Source organism: Mauremys reevesii, linkage group 10 (assembly GCF_016161935.1).
Source record: "Mauremys reevesii isolate NIE-2019 linkage group 10, ASM1616193v1, whole genome shotgun sequence".
In the NCBI taxonomy this organism is placed as follows: domain Eukaryota; kingdom Metazoa; phylum Chordata; order Testudines; family Geoemydidae; genus Mauremys; species Mauremys reevesii.
Genome location: NC_052632.1, coordinates 33,968,174 through 33,982,251, shown reverse-complemented (window position 1 = coordinate 33,982,251; position 14,078 = coordinate 33,968,174). Strand labels below are relative to the sequence as shown.

Here is a 14,078-nt window from a genome sequence, read left to right as displayed (position 1 = left end):
GGAAAAGAGCTGGAGAACATGCTATCCTACAATGGTTCCCTGGAGAAGGACAAGATGGGACCTAATCACTCTCTTTTATTTCTAATTTCTATTCTTCAGGCAGTATTTAGCTACAGTACAGAAATAAAGCAACTGAACTTTTTTCCATTCACAAGTGAAGTCTGAGAATAAAGGATGACACAGCTTTAAAAACTTCTGTAGAACATTTATGTAAGAAATTAAGGTCAGTCCAATCTAGCAATGGTCTGTCTAAGGCACATGAACAAATCTACACAGACAGGCAGGACCAGTAATCTGTGTTTAGGGAAACAATGACGCAGACACTGCTCAAAGACATGCTAGTTTTAAAAAGAAGGAAGAGCCAATTTGACAGTGACAGTTAGACATCAGTAAGATGATCAAGAGTTTTAAGTCTCATGTCATTGGACAATAGGAGGAAGAATTAAAGAAAATGAATATGCATGTTCTCTTTGACACTACTGTATGTATTATCTAGCGTGAGGGCAGCTACACAGGCTTAACACCCCCAATGACATCAGGAAGTCTTCAGAGAGATTGATTTGAGCCCCCCCCACCCTGAGGTTGTGTAACTTATCACATGCTTTCTTTCTCTGTTGCGGGGGGGGGGGGGGATTAGCCAGGAGTGAGATAGCTACAGGGGACTAAACTGTGTTTCTGAGAAAAAAAAAAAGCAAGTTGAAAGTGTCTGCTAAGTAATATCCAGGGGAAAAGAACACTTAGAATCTAGATGCCCCCCCTTTCTGTAACCAATTTGTATCAGAGGGAATTAAGACCCCAGTTAGAAATAACATTTATACCAATTCTTTAGAGTTCTTATTATTGATTAGTTCTATTAGCATTAGGGTGACCAGATGTCCCCATTTTATAGGGACAGTCCTGATTTTTGGTCTTTTTCTGATATAGGCTCCTATTACCCCCCACTCCCGTCCCGATTTTTCACATTTGCTGTCTGGTCACCATAATTAGCATAGTGCTTAGGAGTCCTAGTCATGGATCAGGATCCCATTGCAGTGGGTGCTGTACAAACAGAATAAAAAGATGGTCCCTGCCCCAAGACCTTTCTCATCCTGTATCTCTGATATCTGTTCCAGGCTTTATTACTTTGGGTTCAAGTTTAGTACCTGGTTTACTAATAACCTTTCCTGTTATCTTTTTGAACAAAAATATCCAAGGTGTTATTTGGAGGGAAATTCTGTAAAGTGTATTCTAACCTATCCCTTTGGTGGCCATTCCTTCAGCGGGTGTACATGATATTTTATAGAGGCTAGAGATGACAGTATTAAAACTCCCAAAGTGCTGTATCAGCACACATGGGTGTCGTTGTAAAACATAGGATGGATTCTTTGGGAATGGCCCCTTCAGTTGTTCCAAAGTTCTGGTTGGGAATATGCAGGAGATCCAGCCATCTAGGAAACTTTTCTTCACTGCCTCATTTTGGGACTCAGTACATTTTACCCCTTCTCTGCACATAGTAAGTTAAATGGGAGGGAAAGCTTGGTGCAGGGAATCTTGCTCAGTCCAGGTCCTAAGAGAGAAGACCAGGGGGAAAACCCCTCCCATACACTAAGGGATAGAGAGAGAGACCTTAACTAGTCATTTCCTGGTTATCAGATGTTTGAATCTGTGGTTGTGAAGTCCCCCCTAATGGAAGGGTACCAGAGGCAGAAGGCACTGATGGGTGGCAAACAAACAACTCCATCTTAACAAAGTTTAATCCAGCATTGCTCCCTTGCTTTCTCTCCCTGATCCCAAACAGGCTAGGTAAAATACTAATTGTTAATGCTGTAAATTTGTTCTCTACAATTTGGCCGAGGCTGAAGCCTGAACAGCAGGATGCTGAGTGCCCACCAGTTTATATAGTGGTGTAACAGAAAAATCTTCTAATGGATGTGATGAAACCAAAGACTGGAGGGGGTCCTGAAAGAACAGAGTTATGCTGAAACCATGAGGATTCTTACATGAGATGCCTATAAGTTTTACATGGAGAAGGTTGAAGCTGGGTGACCTTGGGTAAGTCACTATTTCCCTCCCCAATCTTTGTCTATGTCACCCATCGAGATGTGAGTTTTGCAGAGCAGCAACTGACTTTTACTCCATGTTTGTACAATTTCTAGCACAATGGGTCTCTGATCTTGTTTAGAGCCTCTAGGTCAGGGGTGGGCAAACTTTTTGGCCCGAGGGCCACATCGAGGTTGCGCAATTGTATGGAGAGCCAGGTAGGGAAGGCTGTGCCTCCCCAAACAGCCTGGCCCCCGCCCCCTATCTGCCCCCTCCCACTTCCCGCCCCTATTTGCCCCCTCAGAACTCCCAACCCATCCAATCCCCCCGACCCCCTGTCCCCTGACTGCCCCATCTCTATCTACACCCTCGCCCCCTGACAGCCCCCCCCGGGACTCCCACTCCCTATCCAACTGCCCTCTGCTCCTCATCCCCTGACCACCCACTCCCAGGACCCCCCACCCCTAACTGCTCCCCGGGATCCCACCCCCTTATTCAACCCCCCCGCACCCTGCCCTCCTGACCCCATCCACATCCCTGCCCCCCGACAGGCTCCCGCAGGACTCCCAACCCTCCTTATCCCCCCTCCCCTGACTGCCCTCCCAGAACCTCCACCCCATCCAACCGCCCCCACCTCCCAGACTGCCCCCCAGGACTCCCCGCACCCTTACCCACCCACCCACCCACCCCATTCCCGGCCCCCTTAACAGCAGCCGTGACACCCGGCCAGAGCCAGCCGCACTCCCCAGGCTTCCCAGTGGGAGCTTTGGGCCAGAGCGCGGCCCAGCTGCGGGGGAGGGGGGACAGCGGGGGTGGGGCCAGAGACTAGGCTCCCCGGCTGGGCGCTCAGGGGCCGGGCACGATGGTCCTGATGTGGCCCATGGGCTGTAGTTTGCCCACGTCTGCTCTAGGCGTTATCATATAAATAACTGGCCCGGTCACTATCAACATAGGCACTGGGTCACTGCGATAGGCATGGCAGACTCTGATCTTAATACTCTAGCCAATGCTCCATATTTAAAGCAATACATTTGTTAGACCAAACTTCCATAGCAACTCATAGGAGCAGATCTTAGAGCTGAATGGAAGGGCTAGCATATAAAAGCAAAGCTGGCTGGGGCGGAGAGACTGGTCTCTTCTGGGACACTGGAGATTATGGGGGCTCTCTGGCAAGTACATTACAGAATTATGAGAAGACCAGGTGAATTCTCACCTGTAATTAGCGTGTTATTGATCAGACAGATGTTCCCCAGGAGTAAGCCAAGAGCACACAACACACCGGCAGCCAAGAGCAGCAGTCAGTCAGTCTGTAGGAGATGACGGTTTTATGAGTTCAACCTCAGTAAGGAAGAAGATCAGCCCTGCCATTTAAGGTCAAGCAGATGAAATATCTACTGCTGGTGACTGGCCCCCGTTCATGGTCAGAAAGCCAAGACACAAGGTCTCAGTGAGGAACATTGCTGGGGGTCAGGGGAGTTCTTTAGTGCAGCAGAAGTAAGGAAGAGGACACCTTCCTCTCTGGCAAGCTTCACTTACACTGCCCCCTGCTGGAGAGGATCCCAGCTGAGTCACACAGCTTCAAGACAGTTTCACATTTAATCACTCACATGAAAGGCCTTCACTCTCTATCTTGCCATAGTTCTAGAATTTCACTCACTTTGTCAGTATGAGACGAAACAATGCAGCTATTGTCAGTAATAAAACAGTAGCTAGTCCAGATGCACTAGACTGTTTAGCAGACTCCGAGTACTATTGAGAGTATTGATAGATTATTTTTGTAGATACAAGAGAATCTGGCAAACCTTTCCAAATGTCTCAAGTTGCTCAAAAGCAACCAAGTGCTGCTCAAACCTCCACCTCCTAGAAAGCACTGGGCAGGCTAGGAGCTTCCTGGCCTTACATTCAGGTGAGAGACAAAGGCAGGTAGGTGGGTTAGGCCACTATGACATCACTGCTGCACTGTTGGGACTGCGAGGTGGGGAAGGGAATTTAGCTGGGGGACCTGGTATTTATAAATACCAAAGTGAGAAAGCCCTGAATTCTAGAATTTCCAAAGAGGAGTCTAATTAGTGAACCAGAAAAATCTCTGGAAAACCTTAAAGGCAGAGACCCATTCCTCAGTAGCAGAAGGCCCTATCATAGAAGATGGCAAAGCAATCCTTCCCTCCCACTCTAAACCAGGATATATTTATGTAGAGAAACACTCAGGGAGATTTTGGACCAACACCAAGCTGATAATTCTCTCAAGAGAGCTTCTTATATTCCAAGGTTCTACAATGACTGAATTTTAATCAGCCTTTGGTGGAGAGGGTGGGGGAAGAAGACATCTTGCTGCCCAGTTCCGCGTGTAGCCAAACCTTCATCTCTCCACACAAGAATTTGGGAGAGGCTGAATCTGTCTCAGCCTTGTAGCTCAGACCCATCTCCAGCTTTAATAAATTCAACTAGAATTTAAATAACCATCTCAATTATATAAAGACCCAGGGTCAGCTGCAAACTATCTTGATCTCATCATGAGCTGCACCTATATCCTCTTCTGAAGGTGATCACTGCGGTAGGGGTGGGGATCTTGTTCATGAGACAATAATCTAGGGTGTAATTCTCTGCACCTTGTGTTGTCTCTTACACTCACTTTGTGGGGGTGTAAAGTGCTACCACTCTGATTTGGTAGTGTTTCACCCTCACTATTGTATGAGGTGCAACGTGCAAGGCTGTGGAGAATCAGGCCCTGAGTGTTTGGTCTCTGGAGTCACAAGTCATTACATACACATCTCTTTTCAGCAGGTGGCACTGCTCTTCTGTGTAAGAAGGAAGAGCCAGGTGGCTCTGGAAATACCATTATAAAATTTCACTTTGATGAATTCAAAAGAACAAGAGACAATTCCACCTTGGCCATTTTTCTTTAGGGGCTTCACAATCCCCACTTCCTAGGAACAGGACTGATCCAAACTCCTGAACATTGAAAGACAATCCCAGGAACTCCAAGAAAGGTTGGGAATGCTCTCAGGCTGCCCAGCACTGGCATATCTCTGCTGGGAATGTCGAATCATCTCTCCTTTCTGCTTGGGTAGCAGCCCGTGCTTAGACACCGAGCTTCATATTGTTTTGCAATAAATGCTAGTTGGAGAGAACTCTCATTTTGGAGAGGGCACTAAAGACGCCACTCACCACTCCCACCCCCACCACCCCGCATGCAAAGGAAAATAAGTCCCAATTTCCTGTAGTAACTCAGCACATTCTCTTTATGTTATCATGACTACAACTATGATTGCCGTCCTTGTCTCTCTTGAACTTAGATCACAAAGTAATCTTAAATGACTCTTTGTCCCTGTATATATTGTGCACTTCTGCCTCCTACTACACTAATAGACTCCATTGTGCTGTTATCGTTGTTGCAGTTGTCATCGACATTTGAGATGAATTCTAGGCTTAGTTCATTTCCAGGCTCTTTTGGTCCTTCATTATTTTCTTGATATTTTCTGGGAAGAGTCTGGCTCTATTATCTGCTGCCATATCTGGAATAATTTTTAGAAGGTACGTTAATGTGCCATTCATTCTATCAGTGTTTTCCTTTCACAAGTGCTTGTTTTTATGCGTGGGTTTTTGAGGCACCTTCCCACATGAATGTGTGGCTTTACGCAAGTCCAGAGCCTACCCTTTCACTTATTGAAATGGCAAGAGCCCTCAGTTCCAGCTGATATCATTGGGAGCTTTGCAGAATTAGGATTCTGAATCTGTTTACCCTGATGCCAGTTTCTTTTTCTTTTGCAGCTTCATGGCTCACTCCATCTCTTTTTCATCTCCGCTGCATCTCTGTCACAGCTAGCAAACACATGGCTTTCTAGGCAAATGTAGCTCCAAATATTTATTATGCTGAATATTCTACTTTCCCAGAATTGTAAACTCTAGTAGCATTACTGTGTATCATCTTTTGGCTCACAGTCATGATTTCAGAGGATCTTTCTTTGCTTGTTTCAGATAAAGGGAGGAGTTAAATGTTCCACACTGTTGAAACTGGAAAAAAATCATAAAAACAAGTGTGAGCTATGATATTCAGTAAAGTGCATACCTCTAATTAAGATAGACATTTTTATTGGATGCTCTCCTGCCTTGTGACACAAAGCAACCCAGTTTTTCCACCTCTGTCTGTCTAGTGCCACATTTCTTGCTCCACTGTGTCTGTGTCCATGACAGTGACATCTTTCTCAATGGTTTTCTTGTGTGTCATCTGTTGTCCTCTTTTCCATCTTCCACCAAGTGGTACCCAGTTAAGGGCTTGTCTAGGAATACTTTTTTTTGACATCTGTACAACATGCCCAAACCACTTCAGCTTTCTTTTTCAGATCATTATCCCTACAGTCTGTTGGCCAGTCCTAATATCAGCATTAGTTACCTTTTCCCACCTGCAAACTCCAAGTCTTCTCTGCAAGCATCTCTGATGGCATGCACGTGCATTACATTTCCTATTGTGGGTGTCTAGCATTGGCTAAGTTTCAGAAGCATGTAACAATGTGGGGATCTCAATAATATTGTGAAACTTTATCTTGGTTGTTGTAGGAGTCTCATTATTTTTCCATATATTTGCCAGTATTGAAACTACATGAGCGGAAGTAGAGATCTTCTGGTGACAGCACATATTTTATCTGTGCAACTGCAAGGCCATTGTTTAGACATATGCACATTTGGGTTTATCTGGTCACCTTTCCTTCAACTCAGTTACTCACCAGTCAAAGAATGATGAAGGGCTGAGTCAGCTCTGCTGGGCTACAAACCTAGACTCCCAGGGAGTCTAAGTGTTTCAAGCCTGATGCTTAGACTCTGAACCCTGTTCCCTCTCCAGACATCTGTCTGATATACTCCCTTTTTCCTTCAGTCTCTCCATCAAATAGTCTCCCTCCCTGGCTGTGACCTCCTAGATTGTGTTCCCACAATATTATCAGCAAATGGCAGGGCCGCCCAGAGGATTCGGGGGGCGGGGGGCGGGTTCGGGGGGGGCGCCGCCGGGGACCCGCGAAAGAAAGTGCGGGGCCAGACCCGCCACGCCATCGGACCCGCCGCCCCGCCGCCCGGCAGCAGCCAGCGCTGGCGGGCAGCCGCGTCCGCCGGCGGCGTCGCTGGGCGCTCGCGGGCGGTCGGGGGAAGGGGCGGCCGGGCCGCGGCCCGCGAACGCCCCGGCTGCGCCAGGCGCGGGGTCCCGCGCCTTCCCCCCGCCCCTCTCCTCCGCCCCTCCCTCCCCCCCTCCCCCAGCCGCTCACAGCCGCAGGCAGCGGCCTGGCGGCAGCCGCCGCCGGCGGTGGCCGGCGGCTGGCGGGGGGCCGAGGCTGGGAGCGAGCGGAGCCGGCGGGGGCCCGAGCTCAGCTCAGAGCCTCTCAGCCCGCCTCCCAGCCTCCCGGCCTCCGCCCGGCCCGGCGGAGAAGACGGGGCGTGAGGGCTGCAGGAGGGGGCTGAGGCGGCGAGGGGCGGAGAGGGGCGAGGGGCCCTCTTGGGGGCCCTGCGGAGGCCCGGCCCTGGGCCCTTGCCCCTTTGGCCCCCTGGCAAATGGTTTCTCATAGCATTTGAGCAGAAACTAATCTAGAGCCTAACCTGTGGCCAGACTGACCTTGCTTTCCACTCATCCCCCAGCTACTTGATCTGTGCATGAGTGATTCTATTTTTCCCTTAATGTGTGTCTGTCTTTGAACAACAGACAACTAATTACTTGTTCTTAGAGACAGACTCATGTGCAAGGGAGAAATCATGGACATGAGCCATAATATTCATAGGTCCTTTCTTTCGCCAAGATCATATCTGCCACTGGCAGCAAAGCTATATATGTATACATGCCTTTTCCAGATTTCCAGAATTTTAAAACATAAATAATATTGAACCTGCAAGTAGAAAATAATAAAAATCACAAATAACTGCAAAAACATTACATAGATTGTTAATCATGCCCCATCAATTATTATGTACCCCAGCTTTACTATGCTAACCAATATGCCAATCCAACCACGTATTCTGTGTGGGATGACATATAATCAATAATAATCCAACCATGCAGAATACAAGATACATGCGTTAGTCTCTTCCTTTGCGTTATTTGATGACGATATGATTGGAAAAAAACATATATAGAAAGAGCCTCCGATTATAAAACCATTTTAACTTGATGCAGTCTTTAAGATTTCTTCATGGAAATAATGATCTTGAAACAGCCTTTTGGGAAGAATGTGCAGGTATTTAACACCGCTAAACACACTACTTATACACAGCTATAAGCCATACCTAACATGCCTGGCAACTTGTGCTTTTTGTTTATTCATTTCTCCAAACCAGCCCCTCTCCTCACCTATCTAGTGTCCCTCCCAATCAGCTCTGCCACAGTGAACCCAAAGCCTTTCCTCCCAGCCCTCCACAGCGGTAGTTCCCCTCCTTTAGAGAATGAGCAGAGACTCCTCACAACAGAATGTTCAGTTTGCAAGGTCTCAGATCCTTAATCTCATGAGAGAAGGGCTCAATTAAATACTTGCTAGTACATCCAGACTCACAAGGGCTAGCACCCCATTCCTTGAACCTCTCCAGAGAGAATCCGGTTGAACATGGATTTGGAAAGCCGAGCTCCTACCCATGGGTTAGTAAAGACACACATTTCTGTTCACCCTACTCCAGGCAGTTCTGCAGGTACATACAAATTCAAAGGTATGTGACACCTCCAAGAGCACCCACGAAAGGTGTATGTTAGTACTATAAAGAAAAAACTAGCATCCAGATCATCTGCTTGTGAGTTCATTGGGTTTATTGCTGCAAAGTAACTTATTCCAGGAGAGAGCTCAATGCAACTCACTAAAGCTAAGGCACAGGGAAACCAACTACAGTAACAATTGGAGCCATGGGGGAGGGGCGGTGAGCTTCCTTCCAGGGACATCTGGCCATTGACCCTCCTGGGACCAGGGTTTTCAGGTCATTTCATTACAGCCAATAGGCTGTAGAGAAGGGAATCCTAACTTGGTGCAGCAGTGTCTTAATCACACCTTTTGGGACTTAAATGTTGGTAGGTATTGATTGAGGTAGGGCTGGGTAGAGAGAGGGTCACAGCTGCCCTCATCTTTCATATGGAGGTTGAGGTCCATAGAGACCACAGATTCTAGCATGCAATGTTCCATATTGATTCAGATGGCCTGGCAATTAAAAAGCCCCAATTATTGCTTTAGGCCATTTGCTTTCCACTACATGAAGTGTATCAGGCCTGGCCAGACAGCCTGGCCATGCAGAAACTGGTGGATGCACTCAGCCGTACCTCCAGATTAAAGCTGAGCATGGCTCCATTCCATGCAAATTAGGTGCTGTCCTCAGACTCCAAACAATTGCATGGAATGGGCCAGGTTTGGGCACCTCTGGACTGAGCTACATCTGTTGAACCCAATAGAGTAAAAGTGGTGTGGAAAGGGCCAGAGTCCCAGCTCCACATGAAAAGTTGAGACGGGAGGCACTGAAATAGTGGGGATGATGAAACTGGGTGTCTCAGTGTTGGTTGCAGTTTAGTGCGTGGCTGGGGAGGAGTATTTATAAGATACCAATTGCTCAGCAAGCTCTGTGAGGAACGGACCGTTTTCCCTACTGCGGTCGTTGTTTCAGGAGAGCCACACCCTGTGCTAGATTTTCAGAGACTGGAAGCTTGGAAAATTCACACTCACCCATCAGTTCTGTGGCTCAAAACATATGCCAACTTCTCAACCAGGAAATGTACATGTTTCATATAAGCAGGCAGGATTTCTCGCCTGCTCCAACATATACACTGCCACCCTCACTGTCTTGCAAGGAGGTTTGATTTCTTAACAAAAAACAGCAAACAAACAATAAAATAGTTTTAACTCAGTCCTTACTTTCAAATTTCAGCTCAACCTGGCTCAGGGGTTTCTGGCAGGTTCCCAGTTCTTCTTCCTCTCTGGGGCAGCAGTCTCAGGTCTGTGTCCTGGAGCACCTGGCCCCCTTCTCGAGGGGATCCACCATACCACTCCATGCTACTCCACTGTGGCTTGCCCTCCCCACCTACCACCTGTCTTACTCTCTCTCTCCTCTTCCCCTCCCCTGCCAGCAGCCTTTTATAGGCCCAGGTGTTGCCCAACCCTTTTTAATTGGCTGGATTGGATACACCTCTTCTGGTCCAGGGCTGCTGGGCCTAGTCTATGAACAGGGACCAACTAACCTATGACATTTCCCTTCCTCTATTTTCTGTGGTTTGTATTATTCACTGAATATCTGACAACCAGGGGCGGCTCTACAAATCACGCTGCCCCAAGCAGCGCGCGCGCCGCCGCCGCCTCCCAGTCCCGCGGGCGGGTCCTTCCCGCCCGCGGCTCCTGGGAGGGGGGAGGGCGGCATTTGCTCGCTCCGCCGCCCCTGCGCGGCAGGTCCACCGGAGTCCGCCGCCGGGACGGACCTGCCATGCCCGCCGCGGGGAGCTCGCGCGAGCCAACCGCGGACGCCCGCGCGGGCGCGCGCAGCGCACCGCGCAGGTCCCGCTCGTCCGCGCTCCGCAGGCATGCGCATGCCGCCGGGGCGGAGCCAAACGCAGCCAAATGACCCCTCCCAGGATGCGCGCCCCCGGCGCCTGGGTGCCCCCCCCTAGCCTGCTGACAACACTCTCTTTACCTCAGCTGTGAGACTTTTCTATGGCTTCCCCTCAACTCTTGGAATTTCAGAAATAAATCACCCTATTCCCCAATCTGAAGAGAAAAACTAATCCTTTGTTTTCATAGTTCTATTCTCAGTAATGGTTACAATTACTCAGTGGTCACAGATGACCAGACAACTGAACAAGACATCCAGATTCTAAGTATTTCCAGAAACAACAGTGTACTGTACTTCATCACATGCCACAGACAAGACAAAATCTGTGAGGCAGGCTTCTTGCAGACTCCAATCAGTGCCTTCTGGCTACTGTTGCCACATCCAGAATTGGAGGAGAGCATTTATTATGCTAATATAAGGCAAATGTTGTTATTAAAGTCATACACACTTAGCACATTATATTATTATTATTTATTTATTTGTATTACCCCAGGGCATTTAGAATTGTTTGTTAATTTTATATGCACTGTTGTTGTAGCTGTGTGGGTCCTAGGATATTGTAGAGACAAAGTGAGTGAGGCAATATCTTTGATTGGATCAACCTCTACTGCTGAGAGAGATGAGTTTTCGAGCTGCACAGAGATCAAGAAGAGCTATGTGTAGCTTGAAGGCTCATCTTTCTCACCAACAGAAGTTGGTCCACTGGAAGATACACCTCTACCCCAATAGAACGCTGTCCTTGAGAGCCAAAAAATCTTACGGCGTTATAGGTGAAACAGCGTTATATCAAACTTGGTTTGATCAACTGGAGTGCGCAGCCTTCCCCCCCTCGGAGCGCTGCTTTACTGCGTTATATCCAAATTCATGTTATATCGGGTCGCGCTATATCGAGGTAGAGGTGTATTGCCTTACCTACCTTGTCTCTCTGTTACTGTTACAGTCAGATTTGTGCATGGCACTTTACAGACATTAGAGTTGGATTCTTAACAGAAAGACCCCCAGGGGTGAAAGTAAATTAAAGAGTCCTGGGCAAGGGCGAGGCCTCAACCGGAAGAGGTGGGGCCTCAACTGGAAGAGGCGGGGCCTTTAAATCAAGATTTAAATCCCCAGGACTCTGGCTGTGGCTGTGGCTGGGAGGCCTAAGGCCTTTAAATCACCCCCGGAGCTACTAGCTGCAAAGGCAGCTGAGAGCCCTGGGACTCAGGAGAGATTTAAAGGGCCCGGGGCTCTGGCCGCCACTACCGCAGCGGAGCTCCGGGCCCTTTAAATCTCTGATGGAGCACTGCTGCTGCTACCCCGGGGCTCCAGCATCTGGGCTCCGGTGATGATTTAAAGGGCTGGGGCTCCCTGCAGTGGCAGGAACCCCAGCCCTTTAAAGCGCCGCCTGAGCCCCACTGCCTGAGCCCCGGGGTAGCAGCAGGAGGGCTCGGGCGGTGCTTTAAAGGGCCGGGGGGGCTCCTGCTCCTGCGGGGAGCCCCAGCCCTTTAAGGTGCTGCCCGAGCCCCACTGCCTGAGCCCCGGGGAGCAGCGGCAGGGGTCAGGAGGCAATTTAAAGGGCTCTGGGCTCCGGCCCCTGCAGGGAGCCCCGACCCTTTACATCACTAGCCTGAGGAAGCTGGTCGGGTCCAGCACAGCATACCGGCTCATACCGACTTACTTTCACCTCTGAAGACCCCCCACCCCAATAGTATAAAGGCCTCATTGTGCAACACTTACTCACCTTCAGTAACATTTAAGCAAGTCACCCTAATGTCTTCTGTGGGACTTCTTGTGTGACTAAGCACTACTCATTGTAAGGGCTGCAGGACAGAGGCCTTAGTCGGATGGTAATAAACAGATAAAGGAAGCTTGAGAAAAGGAGCTAACAAAATTATGACAACAGAACATAGAAATCAACAAGCATTTGTTAAAAATAGATTGTCAGGTTTTAGTGGATACACCATGGCACTTGTCAAAAAGGAAGGAAATGCATGAAATTCTCAGCCCCTGAGCATCAGGGTATTTCCCCGTTCTCACCAGGGCCGCCCAGAGGATTCCGGGGGAAGATTACCACCGAAGCGGGACCCGCCTCTGAACTGCAGCCCGGTCTTTGGCGGTAATTCGGCGGCGGGGAGTTCCCCGCCACGGGTCTTCGGGGCACTTCGGCGGTGGGTCCCGGAACGGAAGGGCCCCCCGCCGCCGAATTACCGCTGAAGACCAAGCTGAACTTCGGCGGCGGGTCCCACTCCATCTTCGGCTGTAATTCGCCAGCGGGGGGTCCTTCCGCCCCAGAGCGGAAGGACCCCCCGCCGGCGAAGACCAGGAGTGAAGAAGCTCCTGGGCCCGGCCCCGCAAGAGTTTTCCGGGCCCCCCGGAGAGAGTGAGGGACCCCGCTCCAGGAGCCCCGAAAAACTCTCGTGGGGGCCCCTGTGGGGCTCGGGGCCTGGGGCAAATTGCCCCTCTGGGCGGCCCTGGTTCTCACCCTTTTCTCTAGACAGCAGGCTGATCTCATCTGTTTATGACCAGCTGATGTGAATTGTCCCGTTTACCAGACATATGCTAGTGAGCTACCATGAGACAGTCATGCTCCATTCCACATGAAAGAATTGTTCCCAACCACTCCAAAGGATCATTTGGTGCTTCTGCTTCTCCTCACTCAGCTGCAATGAGTGCTATTGGTAAGCAGAACTCTTCCACCATCTCTTATTTAATCAGCTCCAGGAATTTATTTCATTCACTTTTTGCCTGTTGATAAATGTTTTCTAATTCTTATCCCCAAGTCCTCTCCTTTCCCAAAATATAACTGGATATTTCTCACCTAGACATTTCCCTTTCTTTGGTTTGCTGTAGCATACAAATAAAAACTGGCTAAGTGGCACCTTAATTACTTCAGCATCCCAACGACAAGCTTCAGGCAAAAAGATCATAATTACTTATTCAAAAGTATTCATAAAATTAACATATCCTGAATGAATTCAAACTTCATTTAACAGGCCACTGCACTTATTATGAGCATTTAGTACATGCAATTGTCTAAACTTAGTTGAGAGCAACTTGCTCTTTCATAAGATATCAGGGTCAAAAGTAGATGAAGCAGCAGTTTGCCCTAACAAGAGGAAATGTCAAATGGTTTAGGGAGCTATACAGCAATCTGGTCACATGTTTGTAATTTAAAGGCATTCAATGAAGCCATTCCTAGGCCTTTAATTTATCGCACAGAATTCTAACTGCTCCTAAAATGCTGTATCTCACCCAATATTTATCAAGAAGGAAAAAAAATCGTGATGGAAGAAATGATAAACTGTTCTTCTGTGCAGCTGATTAGGGGCTTTGTTCACAAGGAAAACCCTTCTGTGTTTCCAGATATTATAGTCTGACTTTTTGCACATATATCTGCAGTACCAAATTCACTTAATTCCCACTGTGGCTGTTATTTGGGGAGGGGTATATGTGGATTTTTTTGCACAGAAATGAAGCGTATAAAACTGCTTTGCAACAATGTCGGTTTTCACAGCCAAATGTAAATGATT

General features: G+C 48.4%; 2 long non-coding RNA genes across 2 annotated transcripts; both read right to left on the bottom strand.

The window, feature by feature from the left end:
• Positions 1-1,405: 1,405 nt before the first annotated feature.
• LOC120372794 lies at positions 1,406-3,936 on the bottom strand. The gene is made up of 3 exons (XR_005585204.1): positions 3,822-3,936; positions 3,233-3,326; positions 1,406-1,938 (listed from the first exon to the last, which is right to left on the bottom strand). It is a non-coding gene; the product is annotated as an uncharacterized LOC120372794 (long non-coding RNA).
• A 1,487-nt stretch (positions 3,937-5,423) lies between these two features.
• LOC120372795 lies at positions 5,424-10,053 on the bottom strand. Its single transcript, XR_005585205.1, has 2 exons — positions 9,882-10,053; positions 5,424-6,033 (listed from the first exon to the last, which is right to left on the bottom strand). It is a non-coding gene; the product is annotated as an uncharacterized LOC120372795 (long non-coding RNA).
• Positions 10,054-14,078: the final 4,025 nt, after the last annotated feature.